This window comes from Oncorhynchus gorbuscha, unplaced genomic scaffold (genome assembly GCF_021184085.1).
Source record: "Oncorhynchus gorbuscha isolate QuinsamMale2020 ecotype Even-year unplaced genomic scaffold, OgorEven_v1.0 Un_scaffold_556, whole genome shotgun sequence".
NCBI lineage: Eukaryota > Metazoa > Chordata > Actinopteri > Salmoniformes > Salmonidae > Oncorhynchus > Oncorhynchus gorbuscha.
In genome coordinates this window covers 1-24326 of record NW_025745389.1, presented here as the reverse complement: position 1 = coordinate 24326, position 24326 = coordinate 1, and the positions used below count along the sequence as shown (strand labels likewise).

Below are 24326 nucleotides of genomic sequence, written 5' to 3'. Positions count from 1 at the left end.
TGAACCCTGACATGTTGAGCAATTTGCCCTATCCATGTCAAATCTGTATTCACAAGCCTAGCATCACTTCCCTCCCTTACACAATCCAGTAGTAAAATTGTGTTTAGAACCCAAAGAGCACCAATACAAAACACTACAGTCTTTCAGGAGTCTTTCAGGAGATAATAGGAGAAGATTGAAAGATGCAATATACAGGCCTCGATTAGATGTTGGTCTCCATAGTGACCGCCGGTGTAACGGTGTGGTAACATCAGAGGGTCCTGCAGGTCTGATCTCAGTGAGGCAAAGGAAAACAATTATAATGACTGATCAACACAATTGTATTAACAACTGTTCGCAACAGACAGTGTCGATTAATGACACAGGGGGCTTCGTGACACCAGACACAAACCCTCTAATGAGGCTGTAGTTAGAGGCTGCAGGGCATCGTTGTAATATAAACCAACGTGACACTTAGTGGCTCAACTGACACGATGAGTGAAAATGTAATCTTTCCAGGAAACCTAGGAACAGTCAGAATGACAGGCTGAGGGATGTGAAGGAATGTAATAGCAGAAGTGTCTGAGTTGGGTTCAGGATCAGGAGCAGAGTACGTCAGGCAGCTTACATGATCCAGCAGCAGTTATCGGTGACACTCTGTCATCAAAGACGAACACTGATGAAGGTGTGTTATTCCCCCTGGTACTTGTCCTATATCCACATAACTAACAATGTCACAAACACAGCTTGGGTTTAAATAAGTGTGGAAATACAATCACTGTTCATTCCACAAGGACTACATGCAGAAAGTTCTGCAGTGGATGATGAGGCAAGTTTAAACTTTGCCACAACGACACCGCCAACAACAAACTAAAATGCCACTGAACAGCCGGACTCAACTAACCTGAGTCATTATATTATGGTCGGTGTCACATACCCAGACGGAATTCTCACTAAACAAGAATCCCTCTCTCTTCAACCCAACTGACTGTTGGGGGGCATTGAGGAGAGGCTGAATCTTAATACAGCCTGATGTCTGTCTAGTTTCCAATCTGCTCCTCTGCAGTGCCTGTCTGTCTGGCAGAGTAATGAGAGGCCGGTTCTGCCACCGACATTTCCTCAAAGACTGCTGGATTACAAATTCACTGCAGGCGGTTGGAAGGTCTCTTCCCTGTTCTCACCAAATCCATTCTAATTGTGTTCTTCCATTCGATAACTTGCACACTGCTCTGCAATTTCAGCTCTTTTGCATTCGTCAACAGGTTATGTGATTAAATACTGTGTAAATCTTCTCAAAGATTCACGCACAGTTTCACCCTGTTTAAAACAACAGCACTCGGATGAATAAAAGCATCACTGAAGGTTCAGCTCTGGCACACCTGAGGCCAGACCACAGAAAATGGACCGGGATGGGGGTCCATTCCCCCGGAAGTAACAACATGTAGACTGTCTAGAACCTGTTTTCTTTTCCCATTTAGAAATCACATCTGAACTGTCTGTGATTCACTAAAGCTGGCACGTAGGAGTTACAGCCCGTGTAGCATTTCCTCCCACATATCTCAGTCGGTAATGACTCCAGAGAATGTACGCATGAATGCTATGAGTCAGTCGTACATAATTCCAGCGAAGCCAAAGGTGCGATGCTGGAGAGAGGCCAGACAATAAAGCTCAGTCAGGATCAGTAGAGTTGGTCTCCACCGGCTCTCTCTGCATTGTCGGATGCTTCGCTCCCTCTTGCCTATGTTAGCAGTGATCATCAAAGGCTCTGTCAAGATAATGTGAAACTGGGGCTTCTAGAAACTGCCTGCAACGCATGACACATTCAAATAAGACAGGCTTATTAATTCTTCAAAAGCCACACGGCTTCCTAAAAAAGTGTAGAAGCTCAGTTGTGTATTCTGACTTGAGGTAAACCTGGGAGCTTGTGTTATGCTTATGGGGTGTGACATCTACATCTTGGGCTCTATTGTAGCAAACCTAACAAAATGGTAAATCTTAGCAATGGCGGTAATGGCATATATTGAATTTTAGTCCGTTATTTCGTAGTTTGTTAAATTAAATAGCCCAAAATAAATAACTAAAAATGTATGTAGGCCTATCCAATCTTTGCTAAATCTTTGCTAAATATGTTGAACATGTTTGCAGTCCACATTGTAAGAAGTCCAATTGCATGGCTTCAATATGGAAATATATTGTTAAACATGGAATTAACATTGATATAGGGGCTAGACATACTGTAAATTGCATTATGTTAATAAGCAATATTTAATTCACGATTGACAAGGCTTAAAAAGAGTGAATAATTATATTCAAATTCCAATCAAAACTAAACAACACCTTGTTTCAAATAGGTTATGTCTAAATATAGTTACAGGCACCATAATTGCTCCCAGTGGGCATATAATATTATGGTAGAATATGGAGGTTTTATGCACATCCAAACTTTTCACAGGAGCTGGACAAAGATCTAATGCTGCTTCCTAACTTGATTTTTGAATAAAGCTTTGGTGATTAATATTTATTGCAAAGCAGTCTCACGGGTCAAACCTTTCATTGATATTCTGCATTTGGCAGGACAAAAACAAACAGCCCTTATTAAGGGGTGTGGAGGCTATGCTTGGTTTTTGATTGGTTTTTAATTTGAATAAAAACTAAAAACATATTTTTTTAAGCATAAATAGCTGTGCCGTTCAGAATTGTTATGGTATTTCCTCATCATTTGCAATGATGGAATTTGGAGACCAAAGCTACAGGCTTCTGTAGTGCCGGACCTACCGAGATGATTTATGCGCTCTAGAATGTTTTAATTTAAAAACGTGTATGCCCAGGCTTTTCTTCTTTTGAATCATGTTAAATATTAGCCACTATCGGTAGCCACCGTCAGTAATTCCCACATACATTCATAATTGTCACTTTAGTGAGTTTTCTCCAATTCGTAGCCTACATTTTGCATCAGTCCAGTACACTCCGTGTACCTTCCTTTCCTCTGTCACATCCTTGTAGTTGCTCCTGAGGGTTGCTAGCAATAGTAGACCATATTAGGCTAACATTGAGCAATAATTTGGGACATGTAGCTTATTTGAATCATTATGGAACTCAGACCAGACATACAGTGGGGCAAAAAAGTATTTAGTCAGCCACCAATTGTGCAAGTTCTCCCACTTAAAAAGATGAGAGAGGCCTGTAACTATGACAGACAAAATGAGAAGGAAAAAAATCCAGAAAATCACATTGTAGGATTTTTAATGAATTTATTTGCAAATTATGGTGGAAAATAAGTATTTGGTCAATAACAAAAGTTTATCTCAATACTTTGTTATATACTCTTTGTTGGTAATGACAGAGGTCAAACGTTTTCTGTAAGTCTTCACAAGGTTTTCACACACTGTTGCTGGTATTTTGGCCCATTCCTCCATGCAGATCTCTTCTAGAGCAGTGATGTTTTGGGGCTGTTGTTGGTCAACACGGACTTTCAACTCCCTCCAAAGATTTTCTATGGGGTTGAGATCTAGAGACTGGCTAGGCCACTCCAGGACCTTGAAATGCTTCTTACGAAGCCACTCCTTCGTTGCCCGGGCGGTGTGTTTGGGATCATTGTTATGCTGAAAGACCCAGCCATGTTTCATCTTCAATGCCCTTGCTGATGGTTTTCACTCAAAATCTCACAATACATGGCCCCATTCATTCTTTCCTTTACACGGATCAGTCGTTCTGGTCCCTTTGCAGAAAAACAACCCCAAAGCATGATGTTTCCACCCCCATGCTTCACAGTAGGTATGGTGTTCTTTGGATGCAACTCAGCATTCTTTGTCCTTCAAACACGACGAGTTGAGTTTTTGCCAAAAAGTTATATTTTGGTTTAATCTGACCATATGACCATCTCCCAATCGTCTTCTGAATCATCCAAATGCTCTCTAGCAAACTTCAGACGGGCCTGGACATGTACTGGCTTAAGCAGGGGGACACATCTGGCACTGCAGGATTTGAGTCCCTGGCGGCGTAGTGTGTTACTGATGGTAGACTTTGTTACTTTGGTCCCAGCTCTCTGAGGGTCATTCACTAGGTCTCCCCATGTGGTTCTGGGATTCTTGCTCACCGTTCTTGTGATCATTTTGACCCCACGGGGTGAGATATTGCGTGGAGCCCCAGATCGAGGGAGATTATCAGTGGTCTTGTATGTCTTCCATTTCCTAATATTTGCTCCCACAGTTGATTTCTTCAAACCAAGCTGCTTACCTATTGCAGATTCAGTCTTCCCAGCCTGGTGCAGGTCTACAATTTTGTTTCTGGTGTCCTTTGACAGCTCTTTGGTCTTGGCCATAGTGGAGTTTGGAGTGTGACTGTTTGAGGTTGTGGACAGGTGTCTTTTATACTGATAACAAGTTCAAACAGGTGCCATTAATACAGGTAACGAGTTGAGGACAGAGGAGCCTCTTAAAGGAGAAGTTACAGGTCTGTGAGAGCCAGAAATCTTGGTTGTTTGTAGGTGACAAAATACTTATTTCCCACCATAATTTGCAAATAAATTCATTAAAAATCCTACAATGTGATTTTCTGGATTTTTTTCTCATTTTGTCTGTCATAGTTGAAGTGTACCTATGATGAAAATTACAGGCTTCTCTCGTCTTTTTAAGTGGGAGAACTTGCACAGTTGGTGGCTGACTAAATACTTTTTTGCCTCATTGTAGCTGTTTAAACCTGGAGCCTGTGGCACGGTTCATGGCGAGTGGGCCATTGTCATCACAGTTCTATGATTAGTAGGGTAGATTTAAAGGACTATTCTTCAAACCCTACTGTAAACTTTTCTCACCTTCCAATATTTAAAACATCTTATGGCTGGGGGGGCAGTATGAGTAATAATGTGCTCAGAGTAAACTTCCTGCTACTCAGGTCCAGAAGCTAAGATATGCATATCATTAGTAGATTTGGATAGAAAATATAATAATAATAATATTCTAAACTGTTTGAATGATGTCTGTGAGTTTAACAGAACTCATATGGCAGGCAACCTGAGATAAAATCCAACCAGGAAGTGGGAAATCTGAGGTTTGTAGGCTTTCAAGTCTTTGCCTTTTCAAGATACAGTGTAAATTTGGTCCGATTGCACTTCCTAAGGCTTCCACTAGATGTCAACAGTCGTTAGAACCTTGTTTCAGGCTTCTACTGTGAAGGGGGAGCGAATAAGAGCTGTTTGACTAAGAGGTCTGGCAGAATGCCATGAGCTAAATCATGCGTGTGGCCGTGAGAGCGAGCTGCATTCCTTTTCATTTCTAAAGACAAAGGAATTGTCCGGTTGAAACATTATTGAAGATTTATTTTTAAAACATCCTAAAGATTGATTCTATACATCGTTTGACATGTTTCTATGAACTGTAATATAACTTTTTTGACTTTTCGTCTGGACTAAGTGCCTGCACCTTGTGAATTTGGATTTGTGAACTAAACGCGCGAACAAAAACGAGGTGTTTGGACATAAATGATGGACTTGATTGAACAAAACAAACATTTATTGTGGAACTAGGATTCCTGGGAGTGCATTGCCATGAAGATCATCAAAGGTAAGTGAACATTTATAATGCTATTTCTGACTTCTTTTGACTCCACAACATGGCGGGTATGGCTTGTTTTGGTGCCTGAGCGCTGTACTCAGATTATTGCATGGTGTGCTTTTTCCGTAAAGCTTTTTTGAAATCTGACACAGTGGTTGAATTAAGGAGAAGTCAATCTTTAATTCCATGTATAACACTTGTATTTTCATCAACATTTATGATGAGTATTTCTGTAAATTGATGTGGCTCTCTGCAAAATCACCAGATGTTTTGAAAGCAAAACATTACTTAACATAACGCGCCAATGTAAACTGAGATGTTTAGATATAAATATTAACTTTATCAAAAAAAACATACATGTATTGTGGAACATGAAGTCCTATGAGTGTCATCTGATGAAGATCATCAAAGGTTGGTAATTCATTTTATCTCTATTTCTGCTTTTTGTGACTCCTCTCTTTGGCTGGAAAAATGGCTGTGTTTTTCTGTGATTAGGTGCTGACCTAACATAATCGCATGGTATGCTTTCATCGTAAAGCCTTTTTGAAATAGGACACTGTGGTGGGATTAACAACAAGTTTATCTTTAAAATGGTATATAATACTTGTATGTTTGAGGAATTTTAATTATGAGATTTCTGTTGTTTGAATTTGGCGCCCTGCACTTTCACTGGCTGTTGTCAAATCGATCCCGTTAACGGGATTTCAGCCGTAAGAAGTTAATGGTTTGAACAACTGAGTATGGCAACTTTTAGAATGAATCAAACTGTATTTTTTTAATTCAGCAATATATTTTGTGTGTAAGGCTCTCCAAACCTGTTTCTCTATGATTCATAACTACTTTGCTAACCCTAAATGATCTACAAGATGAGAGTTTTTTTTACATCTACCAATTGGTACTGAAACAAAAATGAATATACAAATATTTAGATGGTTTTCTTTCATTGATCCCTAATATTCGGAACCTGTTCTCTCTATATATTATATTGAGTCTGTTGGGAAAATTCTAATTAAGCTACATAGTATTTAAAGGGATGGCTTTCGATAAATGTTCTGAAAACACAAATAAGAAAGGCATACATTTCCTATGTCTGAATCGGGCCCCAAAAGCATAGATGGAAATAAAATGTGTTCTGATGACTGAAGAAGCATCTTCAATGCTCTTAAACAATAACTTCATAATATAATATTCGGAATCCTGTACAGTGTTGCGGGTAATACATTACAAAAGCTAATGCTAAGTAGTCAGATCACTCTTATGAGTAACAGAGTAAATTAACTCGTTACTTTTCCAAATTGGGTAATAATATTACCCCTCGATCACACCTACAAATGTTATTGCGTTTTGGTACACCAGAAATACATTAATTTCCAATGGATCACTTGCGTTTACCTTGCAGCATTGTGTTGCAGAGGCAGTTGCAGTGTGTTCTGTGTGGGGTACATTCTTGGATATATGGAACATATGCATCAAATTGCATTCGTAGGCGGTTTGACAGAAATGGTAGCAGAAGGCGAATTTTGAGCTTTTGTTGCACACATATCCAGATGATGCTGCGTACTATTTTGTGTAATGACACTGTACAGTATGTGTGTTCGAGGCATTACAGTTTTTTGTCAATCAACACGTGGGTTTCTTTCAGAATCATATCTCTACCGGGCGCGTGTTTCCATGATCTGATCTCAACTTGTATCCTCATTAGTTGTCAAGCGAGCGGAGAAAGCCTAGAAATGTCATGACCGCTTCTGTCCATATAAAATGTATAGTGGGCACACCTGTGATAGCAAAGCCCATGGAGCGATTTTCCGTCTAGTGGCAAGTGTGCCCTCTATACATCTCTCGGGGTCCGTGTACGTGTAGTCTATCACCAGAACTGCCGGCGAGAGAACTGCCGGCTAGAGAGAAAGATTTTGAATGACAATATAGGAAATCTGTACATATGTTTGGCTTACAGTACATATGGCTAATTAAGCAGCCCATATGATAGCGCAGTACTTGTAGACGAGCACAGAAGAGCACAGCTACAGATGGAAGGAGAGACTTGTTATCAAACCTTTATCTTCTGCTGATTTTATATAATATAATAATAATAAATAATATATGCCATTTAGCAGACGCTTTTATCCAAAGCGACTTACAGTCATGTGTGCATACATTCTTCTTGTGTTGAAAGTTTCCAAGAGCACAGTGGTCTCCATCATTGGGGGGAAAAAATAAATAATTTTCTGCAGCAGGTACTGGGAGACTGGTAAGGATAGCGGGAACAATGAACAGAGACAAATGCAGGCACATTCTTGATGAGGACCTGCTTCAGAACGCAAACAGGCAGGGGCAAAGATTTGTTCCAACAGTACAATGACTCTAGGAACACAGCCAAAGTAACGCTGGAATGGCTTTAGAACAAGAATGTGAAAGTCCTCGAGTGGCCCAGACTTGAATCCCATTGAAATTCTGTGGAAAGACTAAGATTGATGTTCACAGACATCCCCCAACTACCTTAAAAGAGCTTGAGAAAAATCCCCAAATCCAGATGGGTATGTCTATCAGCTTTGCACAAGACTGAAAGCTGTGATCATTGTCAATAAGTGCTTCTTCAAATTATTGACTAAGGGCTGTGAATATTTGTTAACACTTAAAACCTAGCCATGTCATAATTAAGCAATAAGGCTAGAGGGGGTGTGGTATATGGTCAATATACCACAGCTAAGAGCTGTTCTTATGTACGACGCAACGCAGAGTGCCTGGATACAGCCTTAGCTGTGGTATATTGGCCACACTCCACCAACCCCCAAGGTGCCTTATTGCTATTATAAACTGGTTATCAACGTATGGCGGTTGGCAACCAACTATAAGGTGCATTACCACCATCAACTGGACTTGTGTGGATGTGAGACAGGGAAGTGTGGATGTGAGACAGGGAAGTGTGGATGTGAGACAGGGAAGTGTGGATGTGAGACAGGGAAGTGTGGATGTGAGACAGGGAAGTGTGGATGTGAGACAGGGAAGTGTGGATGTGAGACAGGGAAGTGTGGATGTGAGACAGGGAAGGTCTAAATCCTACCCCTAAGGAAACAAAATACATATTTAAATCCTGAAGAATTTCTTTTGCACTTCTCTTGAGCTTGGCTCTTCAAAACCATCACTCATTAAATCTAATAACAATCTCTCACGTTCTCTCCCATATTGCCGGCACTGAAATAGAACGTGTTCCACAGTCTCAATCTCCTCCTGACTGGTACAGTCAGTATCTGGATAACATGTGTGAAATGCTTGATAATGTATGGGATATCATAGGTGATTTAAATATTGACTAGCTTTCATCAAGCTGCCCACTCAAAAAAAGCTTCAAACTGTAACCAGTGCCTGCAACCAGCTTCAGATTATCAGTCAACCTACCAGGGTAGTTACAAACATCACAGGAATTAAATCCTCAACATGTATTGATCACATCTTTACTAATTCTGCATAAATTAGCTTGAAAGCAGTATCCAGATCCATTGTGTGACATGGTGAGGTTGGACCCAGGCGCAGAGACGAGACCAGACAAGGAATCAGTGGTTAAGGATAGTCTGGCAGTCTTTACCCCAGTCTAGAAGGTGTCCCATGGACCGAAGGTGTCCCATGGACCGGGAGAATTGTGGGTTATGTAGTGCTAGCCACGGGTACCCTAGGATAAGGGAGTTCTCCTCAGGAGCAGTGATCAAAAGAGAACTAATAGTCTGAGTGGTTCAGCCCAACCTGCAGTAGAATGGTCTTGGTCTGATATTCCACCCGACCGAAGCCAATGGGCCGTCCATTGAGGCCTTGAATCTGCAGAGGAATGGGACATTTCTCTCGCGGTGATCTGAAATTCTCTGGCTAAGTCCTGATCAATTACATTTTCTGCTGCCCCGGAGTCCACTGAAGGCTTGAATCTTGTGCTGACGTTTGTCCCAGTGGAGGGTTGCAGATAGTGACAGACGGTGACTGGGTTGCCGGGAGGTAACTGCACAGCTCGTCAGGGTCTCCCCTTGTCCTGGCGAGCCCTGGCGTTTCCCGTCAGCTCTGGGCACGGAGATGGCCGAGACCTCCGCAGTAGAGGCAGCAGCCTTCGCTCATGCGCTCATGCGCCTGTCATGCTCCTGTGGGCTCAGATGTGTGCATCCCATCTGCTTGGGCTTCGGAGGGCTTGGGTTGCTCAGGCAACAGGGATACTGGGGTGGTGTCAAACAGGCCATGTCTTACGCGTTCTCGGGGGCCATTATCAATCCTGATTGCCAGTGTTCTCAAGGGCCAGTTCATCCTTGATGGAGTTAGACAAACCCTGGTGGAAAGCGGTGACCAGGGCCTGCATATTCCATCCACTCTCGACGGCAAGGGTGCGGAACTCAATGGCGATGTCAGCCACTGGTCCGTCTCCTTGGCTGGTGTTGAACAGTCGGTTGGCCGCTTCTCGTCCGCCAACTGGGGGGTTGAAGACTCGTCGCAGCTCGGCAGTGAAGGCTAAAATGGAGCTGCAGGATGGTGGCTGTTGTCAGAACCCTTGATTGTAAAATGTCATGGTCAAAATATACTGATACAACAGTAGCAAAGATGGGGAGAAGTCTGTTCATAATAAAGGGCTAGTCTACCTTGTTAACAGCACTATCAAAAAGGCAGGTCCTACAGGCAGGTCCTAGTTTTGTCGCCCCTGGACTACTGTTCAGTCATGTGGAGAAGTGTCACAAAAAGGGACTTAGGAAAATTACAATTGGCTCAGAACAGGGCAGCATGACAGATAGCTAATGTTAATAATATGCATGTCAATCTCTCCTGGCTCAAAGTGGAGGAGAGATTGACTTAATCACTACTTGTGAAGTCTCATTTACATAAAGAACCGCCCTAAATGAACACATATGGTCACAAACCTTCTCTTTAAAGCTGCAAGAAATGTCCCAAATGTCTGTCCGCCAACATGGAGAAATCATAGAAGACAAAGAAAAAAAACAGAAATAGAACTTTTGATCACTGAAGTGTACGCAAAACAAGCCATACATTTTGGCGCCCTCAGCAATGGCTTGACAAATAAGAGAAATAAATATTGCTTGGGAGCAGGTTAGAGTTGTGGTAAATTCTGCCTCATCTGCAGAACAGCCTGCTATGCGCATTGGCAGCATAATTGGAGAGACCACTCTCCCAGACCCTGAAGGAATACCAGACACACCAACTGATGGTAAGTCAAGCTTTATTTTCGCAACCATATTCAGACATGGGGTTGTGTGTATGTGGGCGTGTGTGTGTGACAAAATGAATATAACAAAACATAAAATCTTCACAGATGTCGGTGATTTGCCTGACCCCTCAGCCATCCCCAGGCCTACAAGAAGGGTGTCTTCTTTGGCGAAGCGCTTCAGCTGCACCACATGTTTTGACTGACGCAGTCCTGAAACAACAAGAAGAGATCAACACATAAATTGTTGGACTCAAACAGCAGCTGGGGGATGTATGCAACGGCCTTAGAGAGAGAGAAATCAATCATTGAAAGAACTTGTTGATTGTGTCAAACATGTGAGACAATAAATTCTGGTGGAATGTAAATGTGTTTTCCTTGTCGATTTGATTACAATATTTGAAAGAACAGATACCTAAAACAGTAGTATGGTATTGACTCTTGTCCTCAGTGCCAGAGCCATAGGTGGTGACAAACACACCCTGTCAGGCATGGGCTCATCGGGTCTGGGTGGATCAGTCAGTGGCATGCCATTTTTTGATTGCAATGTTGTGGAGCACATTGCAAGCCTTGACAATGTAGCAAACCTAAAAAGGAATTTGCACATTGTATTACATTCACGTAACGACATTTGAAGTAATGTCATTTCAGAGGCAAACCTTGCTAGGCTGATATTGCAGTGTGCCTCCTGTCCCAGACAAGCACAGCCAACGCCCTTTCAGCAGGCCTATGGTGCACTCCAATGGGGTTCTTGTGCTTGCGTGGGCTTGGTTGTACCTTGCCTCTTGTTGGTTTGAGGGGTTTGTGAGTGGAGTCATCAGCCATGTTTTTAATGGGTAGCCCAGGTCTCCTGCAGTTATGAACACAATTCAGATATTGTTTCCCGGTAGAGGTCTAACGAGGCAAATAAAACCTTGCAAATAAAACAAGTCACTTACCAATAAGCCGTCCATCCTCAACAGCTGCTTCCTGGAGGTTAAGGCCGACTGAACGGTTCTGCACAATGAATGAATCGTGTGTCCCACTTGGCCGCTACATTCAACAAAGCCAAATGTGAATGACAGATGACCTGCACATTGCCAGAATGGAAACCTTTTCTGAAGACGAAGTTGAATTTGTTCAATGATGGTGTGTTTATTGTGATGTGGGTGCAGTCACTTGCTCCTGCGACATTGGGAAATCCAGCTATGGTATGGAAATCCCCTTTCCCTCTGGCCTGTTGCACAGCAGTGTACGGAAACTGTATGTATTGTGGGGTCAATGAAATAATGCCATGAAGGACTGCAGGTAATATTCGGCTCATGGTTGGTTGTGAAATGCCAGACCGATCCGCAATCTTGCAGGGTGGAAACGACTTGGGTATGTACTGGGATGGCATTGCTGCATTTCGTCTCCCTTACTCATACTGGAGAGAGTTGGTTGCAGAGATACAATAGAATATGCCTTGGAAAATGAAATATACTAATAAGCCCAGCGTCGCTCTCAGCAAAAGAATCTGCACGCTCCTTGCAAGATGCAGCAAGTGCCAGAATGCTCCAGCAATGCAAGATTTGCCATTTTGGACAAGTCACAATGCCTCAGTGTTGCCTTTTAATATTATTCAACTGGTTTAACTAAATTGCCTCCAAACTTACATTCCGCTCTCTTTCAGATTGACTTTATTATTCAATTAGGCTTAAATGGTTTCACGTTTATAAATTCAATAGCACCCTGAGAACTTTAAGTAGCTTAAGTGTCTATAAAAGAAATACATGAATAGACTGTGAATGTATTATATTTTTTCTTTCATGGTTTATGATTTTGTCTAGTATGTCAATCCTTTCTCCATTTGGTGGATGGTATTTCACTAGCAGTTTGACTTTTCTACAGGTGCTGTGCGTACTCAGGGTCACAGGTGTGCTAAATTTACACACATTCTCAAGTATCAGTACAAATGGATAAATCCCACACTTTGCTTAGAAATGACCGCATGTATGGTTTACGAACATTTGTGTTCATATGCAACATTGAGAAATGAGGGCCCTGAATTTTATATGCCACACAGCATTTTAACTGGACCCTGTCTCCACATTCCCCATATTCATCTTCTCACCCACATCACGCTGCCACATGCGCAAACCTTTGACAGTTATAGCCACGCAATGGTTTCGGAAACATACATTCGCACATAGTAACTCCATATACCCAATCCTAACTTTTTCTGGCAGTACCAGATCCTCAAAGTTTAGTAGCACTGACAGGCTATCCACCTTCTTACCATCTCGTGTCATCTGGAGGCGCTTTGCCTCAATAAGAAAGCCTCCCTTCAAGTGGTCCTTTATTTACTTCACGTTGAGATTTTCTGGAACTCCCGTAATAACTCCCTTTACCCAATTCCATCCGGTTTGATCTGGCATGCTACTATCAACCACACGTTTACATACCTGCTTGAGTTTGAGAGCCTATTCATACTGTTTAGCATCGATACGCAACACTACCAAACTTCCATCACAAAGACTTTAGCAGACACAAACCTTTTGATGAAAGTAACGCATAGTGATCTCACTAGTAATATAACACATTTATTTTGTTCAATGCAATGAGTAGTATGTAATATATTACTTTTCCAAGTAACTCATCCCAACACTGATCTTCTAACTCATGACATATGGCTAGTGGCTTGTGTGGATATTTTTGTATATGGTGGTTAGACTACCTGTGTTGCTGCTGGCCTGGCATGCGTGCACCTCCCAACTGAAGAACGAATGGAGTTAGGTCGGAGATGCAGCCCCTCCTCTCTTTCTGCCTCTCTCTGCCATGTGCAGGCTATCAGCCAATCAGACTGAATATTGATGATGATGTAAATGATGCAAGTCTTGTCAAGTGTTAATAAAATATTATGCTGCTGTGGCAGTACTGTTGATACAATGAGCTCCAAAAGTATTGGGGACAGGGACAAATGTTTTGTTGTTTTGGCTCTATACTCCAGCACTTTGGATTTGAAATGATACAATGACTACGAGGTTAAAGTGCAGACTGTCAGCATTAATTTGACTGTGATTTCATCCATATTCATAGCACCCAATGATTACATCAAGCTTGTGACTCTACAAACTTGTTGGATACATTTACTGTTTGAGATTATTCTGTGCCCAATAGAAATTAATGATGAACAATGTATTGTGTCATTTTGAAGTAAAGACGAATAGAATATGTTTCTAAACAATTCTACATTAATGTGGATGCTAAAATGATTACGGATATAACTGAATGAATCGTGAATAATGATGAGTTACAGACGCACAAATATCATACACCCAAGACAACCTCTCACCATTACAAAAAATGTTTCACTCATCATTATTCACGATTCATTCAGGATTATCTGTAATCATTATAGCATCCACAATAACGTATAAGCGTTTAGAAAAGTATTATATTTTGCATGACCAAAGATTTTATATAATGGATTCTGGCCAAAACAAAGAGGGAAATGTGGACTAAACTAGATATAAACTGGTAAATGACTCTTTATCCACATTATCTTTTAAACTCGGCAAAAAAGAGACGTCCTCTCACTGTCAACTGCATTTATTTTCAGCAAATATTTGTATGAACATAACAAGATTCAACAACTGAGACATAAACTGAACAAGTTCCACAGACATGTGACTAACAGAAATTGAATATTGTGTCCCTGAACAAAGGGTGGGTCGAAATCAAAAGTAACAGTCAGTATCTGGTGTGGCCACCAGCTGCATTAAGTACTGCAGTGCATCTGCTCATGGACTGCACCAGTTCTTCCTGTGAGATGTTACCCCACTCTTCCAACAAGGCACCTGCAAGTTCCTTCACATTTCTCGGGGGAATGGCCCTAGCCCTCACCCTCCGATCCAACAGGTCACAGACATACTCAATGGGATTGAGATCCGGGCTCTTCACTGGCCATGGCAGAACACTGACATTCCTGTCTTCCAGGAGATCACGCACAGAATGGGCAGTATGGCTGGCTGGTGGCATTATCATGCTGGAGGGTCATGTCAGGATGAGCCTGCAGGAAGGGTACCACATGAGGGAGGAGGATGTCTTCCCTGTAACGTACAGCGTTGAGATTGCCTGCAATGGCATCAAGCTCAGTCTGATGATGCTGTGAAACAAGCCGCAGACCATGACGGACTCTCCACCTCAAAATCGATCCCGCTCCAGAGTACAGGCCTCGGTGTAACGCTCATTCCTTTGACGATAAACGCGAATCCGACCATCACCCCTGGTGAGACAAAACCCGACTCGTCAGTGAAGAGCACTTTTTGCCATTTGTGTCTGGTCCAGCGATGGTGGGTTTGTGCCCGTTGTTGCCCGTGATGTCTGGTGAGGACCTGCTTTACAACAGGACTACAAGCCCTCAGTCCAATCTCTCTCAACCTATTGCGGACAGTCTGAGCAATGTTGTAGAGATTGTGCATTCCTGGTGTAACTTGGGCAGTTGTTGTTGCCATCCTGTACCTGTCCCGCAGGTGTGATTTTCGGATGTACCGATCCTGTGCAGGTGTTGTTACACGTGGTCTGCCACTGCGAGGATGATCAGCTGTCCGTCCTGTCACTTTGTAGTGCTGTCTTAGGCATCTCACAGTACGGACATTGCAATTTAATGCCCTGGCAACATCTACAGTCCTCATGCCTCTGTGCAGCATCTCTAAGGCATGTTCATGCAGATCAGCTGGGACCCTGGGCATTTTTCTTTTGGTGTTTTTCAGAGTCAGTAGAAAGGCTTCTTTAGTGTCCTAAGTTTTCATAACTGTGACCTTAATTGCCTACCGTCTGTAAGCTGTTAGTGTCTTAACGACCGTTCCACAGGTGCATGTTCATTACTTGTTTATGTTTCATTGAACAGGCATGGTGTTCATTGTAGTGTTTAAACACTTTACAATGAAAGTCTGTGAAGTTATTTAGATTTTTACTAATTATCTTTGAAAGACAGGGTCCTGAAAACGGGACGTTTCTTTTTTTTTGCTGAGTTTACATACACATCTGGTACATACAGTAGAACATTTCGAACACACACATCTTACGTTAATAGGCCTATACTTTAGGCTGAAAACACAGCAGGTGCTCAGCCTAATTCTTGAGTTGTTGTTTGTTTCCACAAAGTGATAGGCTACTTCAGATTCCTTGAACAAATTACAGTCTCTGCCACCCATTAGTGAACAGGATTGGCTTGTAACGCTGGATGTCTCTTTTCTACATTTCTATACCTCACAAAGGAATCCTTTTAAAATCTTAATAGGATCTGTATGTCTTCAAAGCTTACTGAGTGAAACACATGATCGATCAGAGGAGATTGTATTGAAATAAGAGGATTGAAAAATATATCAAGAAGCTCTTACTTTGACAGCTTAACCTTTGTGCCAATATGTTTAACCGGCTAGCCACACTTTCACAAATGAAAAAGGCATAGATCTGAAAATTGAAATAAAACTAACATTCACGTTAGCCTAAAAGCCACAGACACAATATTGTCTGGGATCTATGTACAATGAGTGTACAAAACATTAGGAACACCTTCCTAATGTTGAGTTGCATCCCCTTTGGCCCTCAGAACAGCCTCAGTTCGACTGGCCATGGACTCTACAAGGTGTCGGAAGCGTCCCACAGGGATGCTGGCCCATGTTGATTCCAATGCTTCCAACAGTTGTGCCAAGTTGGCTGGATGTCCTTTGATTGGTGGACCATTCTTTATACACACAGGAAACTTTTGAGCATGACAAACCCAGCAGCGTTGCAGTTCTTGACACACTCAAACCGGTGCGCCTTGCAGGTACTTCCGTACCCCATTCAAAGGCACTTAAATCTTTTGTCTTGCCAATTAAACCTTCTGAATGGTAAGCATACACAATCCATGTCTTAAATGTCTCAATGCTTAAAAATCATTATTTAACCTGTCTCAATCTCTTCATCTACACTGATAACAGCTTCTTGTCACACCTGCTTCCGCTCCCCCTCTCTAGTGCTCGAGAGCAACAGGCTGCCCTTCATTACGCACACCTGTCACCATCATTACACACATCAGCGCTCATTGGACTCACCTGGACCCCTCTATATCTGTCAGTTCCTCAGTTTTGTTTCCCGTGTCAGCATTATTGTCATGATGTTGTTTGGTTCCCTCTGTCCAGACGCCATTTTTGTTTGATGTTCAATCCCTGTACTTGCTTCTTGTCTCCAGCATCTGCCCTTACACTTCTACCCCCAAACTATAAGAATGCTGAACAATTGATCAATTTAGCCCCCCCCCCCTTTGTTTTTACACTGCTGCTACTCGCTTTCTCAGTGTGTGAACCCGTGAATCTATCACAGCTCAACCGAGCTGAGTTTTTTTCATTCCATGGCCATGTAATGACTGTTACTCCCATGAAGCCCCCTCATGGTCCTGTCAGTCAATATATCTACAGTGACAGACACTGATTCTGTCTTCTCCCCAAATGAAATAGATATGTTGTCGTCTGCATATTTTTTGCAGAACGCAGACGTTCTAGAACACTTTTCAGCCCTCTGTATTAAACTACTTTCTCTGTTACAATGCCGCCTGCTCCATGTTATCTGACAGAATGCACAACAAACACTGACTTGCCCAGTACTGACTTGCATTGTTCACGAGTTTCTCATATAGAGTCCAAGTCAAGTCTCAAGTCAATTAATCACGAGTCTAAGTCAAGTCGCAAGTCATTTTCTTTGCGACTTCAGTGCGACTCGAGTCCGACTCTCAGGCTCGAGTTTCCATCTCTGGTTGACATATTACAGCATATGAAATATATATGAATACATTTTCTTTAAAATCACTTGCACTTCTAGAGGCCTTAAAACCTCTTAGAGCTCCCCCCTACTTTGTGCAATTTCCACCTGAAGACATACCCAAATCTAACAGCCTGTAGCTCAGGAACAGAACCAAGGATATGCATATTCTTGGTACCATTTGAAAGAAAACACTCTGAAGTCTGTGGAAATGTGAATTGAATGTAGGAGAATATAACACAATAGATCTGGTTTAGATAAAACAAAGAAAAAAAACATGTTTTTTATTTTTATATCATCTTTAAAATGAACAAGATAAAACAAACATTCAGGATGATTTTTATATTATATTATGACAGACCAGCTGTATCTACTGTCTCCATTTCACTTTGGCCATTGTTGTGTGGGCCTGCCCTCCCTTCAACAGCCTCAAATAGGCTATTTCATGTGGGTTGGGGTGGGGCGGCAGACACACGCATCTCACATTTCATGACATTATATGTTTATATATTGCTTCTAAAATGTACAAAAAATCACAAATAATATTTTATATTATTAATTTCAAACAAGGGCATTAGCATGATAAGAACTTACCAGTCCAAAACGATGTCCTCTCCCGTTCAAAAAATATTCCTCCACAATCGCTAAATGAATCGTCCTACAACAATCTCTGTCTCACCTTCCCAATCAATTTATTCTAAAATTGTGTGTACATCTGTATATCTAGACTTAGATTTAGCTTTCCCTGACTTTGTCACCATAATGATTGATATATAAACAGCTGAATCTGCGCATTTACTAAACAATGCAATGCGTAATATGCGTTTCTCCTTCCGGTATGAAACTTCAATAGCGAATGACTCACTTTACGCTGGAGCTTACTACATGGGTTGGTCTTGCAACACATAAACATGGCCTATTGCTGTTTAGCTCAGCTCATTGGCTATCTACCCAGCTAGATTTCAAGACGATCAGTGGTCATTGGGTTAAAAGACAGTCAATCAACGAAACAGCGGGCAAATCATTGGTGCACTATGATGCCATGACTTGTTGTCTTCAAATCGGTTTCTTTCTGCAATACGTCCTGCGAAATGGCCCATCAGGTTTGATTGTGTTACAAACAAACCAGTTGATTGCAGTGAAACCAAACATGACTGGAAAAGTCACGTTCTGTGTGGGTTATTTACCTGGAATGTGTAGTCGAAAATGGAATGAGACGGAATTCACGACACAAGCGGTTCACAAAATGTTTCGTGTTAGGCTATAAAACAGATTCAAACAAAAGATCATTCATTGTGTAACAATGAGCATTGGAATTGCAAACAGACGAAGATCGTCAAAGGTAACCTATTTATTTTAATGCATTAATGCAGTTTAATGTTACGCCTGTGCTGGTTAAAATTGTTGTTTTTTATGGGGCTCTATGCTCAGATAATCGCATCGTATTCTTTCGCAGTAAATCTTTTTTTAAATCTGACAACGCAGTTGGATTAGCAAGATTGTAGGCTTTCGATACATGTGAGACACTTGTATTTCCATGAATGTTTAATATGACTATTTATGTAGGGATCACCGTATTTTGAGGAATTTCAGCCCGCTAGCGGGTTCCGTGCGCATAGGTTAAAGAAGGCTTCCAAACCTGCAGTGACTACAGGGTAAAACAGACCACGGGTTGCTGCCACTCCAATATGTCCCCTATACACATGTAACTGTTGGGACACTACTACCAAGTCTGGTTGCACAACCGATTGGCAAATGTACTGCAAATTGAGAAATCCTGTGACTAACCTGAATACAAAGAAGAATAAACTACACTATGAAACAAAGATAAATTACATAATGATAGAATGATAGTAAAAAGCTTTGGAGCTCCATCATTCTGTCACAGGTGACAGAGGTGTCACTACAGACATCTGTTTCACCTGTCTTTGTTCTTGTCTCCACCCCCCTCCAGGTGTTGCCAATCTTCTCCATTATCCCCAGTGTATTTATACCTGTGTTCTTTGTTTGTCTGTTGCCAGTTCGTTTTGTTTTGTAAAACCTACCAGCGTTTTCCCCTTGCGCCTGTCTGTTCTAGTTCCTGTTTTGCCTGCCCCGGCCCTGAGCCTGCCTGCCGTTCTATACCATGCCCCACCACATTGGATTATTGACCACTGCCTGCTCTGACCCTAAGACTGCCTGTCGTTCTGGACCTTTGCACCCTATCTGGATTACTGACCTCTGCCTGCCCTTGACCTGTCATTTTGCCTGCCCCTGTATTAGTAATACACTTTTGTTACTTCGACACTGTCTGCATCTGGGTCTTACCTGAAACGTGATACATTCATTGAATCAGATGGCTCATTCATCACAAAACCCACTGATATTGCCAACTACTTTAATGATTTGCTGATCTGCTGCTGGAAAAAAAACATATGTGTTATGGCTTTACACCCCCTGCTATATTGTGGATAACAAGTTACCTGTCTAACAGAACACAGATGGTGTTCTTTAATGGAAGCCTTTCCAACATAATCCAGGTAGAATCAGGAATTCCCCAGGGCAGCTATCTAGGCCCCTTACTTTTTTCAATCTTTACTAACGACATGCTTTGAGTAAAGCCAGTGTGTCTATGTACACAGATGACTCAACACTATACACATCAGCTTCTACAGCAACTGAAATAACTGCAAAACGTAATGAAGAGTTGCAGTTAGTTTCGGAATGGGTGGGGCAAGGAATAAGTCAGACCTACATTTTTCTAAAACTAAAAGCATTGTATTTGGGACAATCATTCACTAAACCCGATACCTCAACTACATATTGTAATGAATAATGTTGGAGGGAAAAAACTGCTTGGCGTAACCCTGGATTTTCAACTGTCATGGTCAAAACATACTGATACAATAGTTAAGATGGGGAGAAGTGTGTCCATAATAATGTGCTGCTCTGCCTTCTTAGCTGTACTATCAACAAGGCAGGTCCTAAAGGACCTAGTTTTGCCGCACCTGGATTACTGTTCAGTCGTGTGGTCAGGTGCCATAAAGAGGGATTTAGACAAATTGCAATTGGCCCCTAACAGGGCAGCACATCTGGCGCATAGATGTACACAGAGATCTAACATTAATAATGTCAATCGTTCCTGGCTCAAAGTGTAGGAGAGATTGAATTCATCACTACTTTTATTTCTGAGAGGTATTGACATGTTGAATGCTGTCTGGTTGAACTACTGGCACAAAGCTCGGATACCCATGCAACCCCACAAGACAAGAGGTCTCTTCACAGCCCAGAACAGACTATGGGAAGCACACAGTACTACATAGAGTTATGATTACATGGAACTCTATTTGACAACAAGTAACTCATGCAAGCAGTAAAATTTGATTTGAAAAACAGATGAAAATACACCTTATGGAATGGTGGGGACTGTGAAGCAACACAAACATAGGCACAGATACATGCATACAAACACATAATAACTATGCACACAGGTACATGTGGATTTTGTGTTGTAAATATGTGGTAGTAGTGTAGGAGGCACACTGAGGGCACACACTTAATGTGTTGTGAAATCTGTTGTGAATGTATTGTAATGTTTTAAAAATAGTATAACTGTTCTTCCTGGACCCCAGGAAGAGTAGCTGCTGCCTTGGCAGCAGCAAATGGGGATCCATAACAAATACAAAATACAAATACCACCTTAATGGAGAATGTTTTATGTATGAACTGGTCTATGGGGGGAACTGGTGCATAGCCAGCTGAATAGATTCCCTTTGGACAGTAAGATGACACGACTCAATATCGTCATCTGCCGGCCTTTGGGCTAAGTCAACACTGACTCCTGTTACAGTGCAATGGTATGCCAGATTTTAGGGCTAGATTCATCAGTTCTGCCTTAACCCGCGATAACCGACAGTTGCATAGCAGTTTCATTGTTTTTATTTAGACGACGTCAGAGGTGTAACTGTGTTGGAGCTATCAAATCGACAAACGCTCCCGGTGTTATACCTATACTGGAATGTGTATGGCTTAGTGACAACCACAGGAGCAGCTGCTCACAGATTTGACAGCTCTAATGCAGTTACAACCCCGACACAGCCAAAACCCCCGGTTGTGGAGAAGCCGGCTACCGCCGGTTAACGCTTCATCTGATTGAATCTAGGCCTTAATAAGTGTGTAGTCTATGGTGAGACTAATAGACAGGGATCAATAAAAGAGATAAGCTCCATTTACACTCAGGGTAGCCGTTGATGACTATACAGCAGTCTGGCCAAAATACATAAAAATAGCCCCAGGGACGTCCTTTACCGAAACAAATGGCACCCTATTCCACATTAAGTGCACTACATTTGACCGGGACTGATAGGTCTTTGGTTAAAAATTGCACACTATATAGGGAATAGGGTGTCATTTGAGTCGCACACCAAGACTGAAGAGCAGAGGTTTCACTGTCTGAAGGTAACTCCAATCTGCAATAAAAGTACTTTAACATTTTAAGGGGTCCATTAATTATTGTCGAGCACCAGAGAGAGCCGTATATAAAGATGGCTCTGTCTGAGGCCCAAATGGCACCCTATTCCCAATATAGTGCACTACAGTCATATGTAAGGCGCAATCCATTCTCGGGAACTCCCAGCATCCCTTGTTTGATGAATTTATGTTGCTTCCCCCAGGGCGCAGCTACAGTACACACTCCCCAAGTTTAAAATGGCTCAAAACTCTCCTTCATGCCAGCTGCTATCAGCTTTCTCAATAAGCTGAAGGACTACTGTTAGTTGTGTACATATTGCTGTATTTATTGTTTTGGGGTATATTTATTTGTCTGTGTTCAATGTGTTTTTACTATGTGCTGCAAAATGAATTGCCCCATGGGTTAATAAAGACTCTACACTAGTCTACTCTACACTACACTACTCTGCTCTACTCTAGTCTACTTTACTTTTGACCAGGGACGATACATCCCCCGTCAAAAGTAGTGCACTATATAGGGAATAGGGTACGATTTGGGATGCAGCCTCTGTCTAGCACTCGGGTTTGACAGGTGAAGTGGGTCATAAAGGGAACCAACATTAATAGCAACTGGTTTGGCAAGTTACAACATGATGTGCTTAGTGGAAGCCAATTAAATCAGTTCCGTCTGACAGGGAGAAGAGCCCATCTTCTAGGACACAACATATGATACCATTAGATGATGCTATTATAGGTCAAAGTCACAGCCAGACAAACACCCTGACTGACAGAGAGCATACCAGTAGTACCCCATCTCATTATAAACTGTGAGGGAGAGGAGAGCAAGTTATCCCCACATCACTGAGAGGAAGGGGATTTGTGTCACCAGGCAAAGCCATGATAAATCCTGGGATATACAGGCATTTTCAGGACAAAGGAGCTGCAAGTCTCAGTGAGAGAAGATTGGGTTTTTACAATGGAACAGTAGTTCAATATTCAATGCAGCCAACACATACTTGTGCATAAAATACTATACCTATGGGAGAATTTTACATTACAGCAGAATAAAATGGTAATAACATGGTAATTGTATAGTAACAAGTGATAGTTACTCAAAAAGAAAGAAAGCCCATGAAGCGACAGGCACACTCACCTGCCTGCTGTCTGTGTGAATGTGAAGGAGTTCTGGCGATGCTCTGTGCTGCACGTTGCCACCAGTCTAAATTATCTCCGTGACTCACACAAGAGCAGATCATTAGCTCTGAAAAAAGTTCCGTAAACACTCATTATAATGGCAGTCGTCTGGTGAGGCTATCTCTGTCTGTCTCCATCTCGCTCTTTGATCTCAGTCTCTCTTTTCCAGCCCTCTTACTCTCTTCCCCTCTGCCTGCCTCACTCCCCCGCTCTGACTCTCCTCACCAAGGTGTCACAGTGTCTGCACATACACTGCTTCTCATTTGTTGTCAGTTTTTCCCTCTCCTGACTCTCCTCCCCCTTCCAGACGTTTGGTCTTAAAGTGACAACACATTGTAATGCATCTCTCAGCCTCAATTCGGTGGCTCGAGATACCCATCTGTCAGTTAGACTGAGAGATTTAAACCAATCCAAAAAATAGGGCCTAAGAGCATACTACGGTCATAAGAGGCAATCAGCAGTTGTTACATCCATTCATGGACTCAATGATTAATTAAATGGATGATATGTACCCATTTATTCTTGAAGAATATAACCTGTAAATACCTCACGAGCTTAGCTTAACTGTCATATCCCATCAGAACCCAAGATATAAGCCTCGATACATGGTTAAAACTATAATTTTTATATCATGGATGGTCAGTCCTAGCTCTGTCTATGAATTTGAGAGTATTTACATTTCTCTAGGCCCATTCCTCAACTTTTTACCGAAACAGTGGTGGGGAAGATGCTTTGTTATTGTGACAACTGCTGATTGGCCCTTTAAGGCTGCAGTCCCATTACCGGGATGATATGACAACAGCCACTGAAAGTGCAGGGCGCCAAATTCAAAACAACAGAAATCTCATAATTAAAATTCCTCAAACATACATGTATCTTATACCGTTTTAAATGTATTCTTGTTGTTAATCACACCACAGTGTCCGATTTCAAATAGGATTTACGGCGAAAGAACCACAAATGATTAAGTTAGGTCATCACATAGTGACAATAAAACACAGCCATTTTTCCAGCCAAAGAGATGAGTCACAAAAACCACAAATAGAGATAAAATTAATCACTAACCTTTGATGATCTTCATCAGATGACACTCATAGGACTTCATGTTACACAATACATTTATGTTTTGTTTGATAAAGTTCATATTTATATTAAAAAATCGGAGTTAACATTGGCACGTTACATTCACTAGTTCCAAACACATCCAGTGATTTTGCATAGCC

The 24326-nt window shown here is 41.8% G+C and overlaps 1 protein-coding gene across 1 annotated transcript in view; it reads right to left on the bottom strand.

Annotated features, from left to right (window-relative positions):
• Nucleotides 1-23313, bottom strand: part of LOC124018671 (alpha-1,3-mannosyl-glycoprotein 4-beta-N-acetylglucosaminyltransferase C-like) — a 30346-nt gene extending 7033 nt beyond the window's left edge. Inside the window, exon 1 of the mRNA XM_046334012.1 lies at nt 23063-23313. The gene's annotated coding sequence lies outside the window, so the exon portion shown is untranslated. The remainder of the gene's footprint in view (nt 1-23062) is intronic.
• Between the last annotated feature and the right edge of the window lie 1013 nt (nt 23314-24326).